This window comes from Pteropus vampyrus, unplaced genomic scaffold, assembly GCF_000151845.1.
Source record: "Pteropus vampyrus isolate Shadow unplaced genomic scaffold, Pvam_2.0 Scaffold161, whole genome shotgun sequence".
NCBI classification, from domain to species: domain Eukaryota; kingdom Metazoa; phylum Chordata; class Mammalia; order Chiroptera; family Pteropodidae; genus Pteropus; species Pteropus vampyrus.
The window spans coordinates 419,791-420,878 of record NW_011888942.1 but is presented as its reverse complement, the minus strand read 5'-3'; the positions used below and the strand labels follow the sequence as shown (position 1 = coordinate 420,878).

The 1,088-nt window shown below is 31.3% G+C and overlaps 1 long non-coding RNA gene across 1 annotated transcript in view; it reads left to right on the top strand.

Annotated features, from left to right (window-relative positions):
• The first annotated feature begins 776 nt into the window (after positions 1–776).
• The window catches only part of LOC111745692, a 1,710-nt gene continuing 1,398 nt past the window's right edge, over positions 777–1,088 (top strand). The window contains exon 1 of the long non-coding RNA XR_002782770.1: positions 777–1,067. This is a non-coding gene — a long non-coding RNA (uncharacterized LOC111745692). The remainder of the gene's footprint in view (positions 1,068–1,088) is intronic.

Here is a 1,088-nt window from a genome sequence, read left to right as displayed (position 1 = left end):
TTTATTTTCCTGTATATTAGGTTTTGTTTCCTAATACAACATATAGATAATGAAGGACATTATCATGGGTAGTTACTAGATAAAGTACAGGGTTATTAAATTACTTTTCAAATAATTAATGATACTATTTAACTTTATAGTTATGTCTGTTTCTTCAGTTAAAATTGAATTGAATAAGAATATTTGAATGCTAACCTAGTAGACATGACTTAAAATGAAAGCCTAAGGGAATGAAAAATAAATTTAAAAAAGAAAGAAGGTAGAAGAGGAGGAGAAGGAGGAGGAGGAGAACTTACATATGACCCCTTTAAGGAGTTAGTATTACGCTTTGTGTGACAGGGGATGATGTGTGTGATTAAGAGTACAGTCTCTGGTCTGAAGCTGAATGTGTATCTTACTAGCTATTTGAACTTTGACCCTTCTCTCTCGCTTTTTTTTTTTTTTTTCAATTTTATTGAGAAAAAATTGGCATAACCTCACTGTATAGGTTTAAGGCATATAGCATGGTATTTTGACTTCCATATTGTTAAATGATTACCACAATAAATTCAACTCATCCATCTTCTCATTTAGATGCAATAAATAGGAAAAAAAGAAAAGAAAAAAGAAAAAAAGATCTCCTTATAATGAGAACTCTGTATTAACTCTCATAACTTTCCTACGTATATATCATTACTTGGTCATTATGTTGTGCATTACATCCCTAGGACTATTTATAACTACAAGTTTGTACCTTTTGACCACCTTCCTTCATTTCTCTCTCCTCCAACTCTCGTGACCAAATGCACCTCAAAGATTCAAAGATGAAAACAAAACAAAGCTTTTAATGGAAAATATGTGGGTGGAAAGTATATTTCCATGAGTGAATCTAATTTGGTAAGTTTGATTGTGCCTGGTTTTATCACCTGTTCAGATGAGATTTTTTTTTGCCTTTTGTAGGACTGATAACCAGGAGAAGCCATTAAAAGCCACTGGTTATTTTATTTTTTACCTGGCAATTTTCAAGGTTTTTATTTGTTCGGTATTGTTTTTTTTTACACTGTGGTTCATATAAGCAACTTTAATAGGTGATTAATGTACAGTAGTTA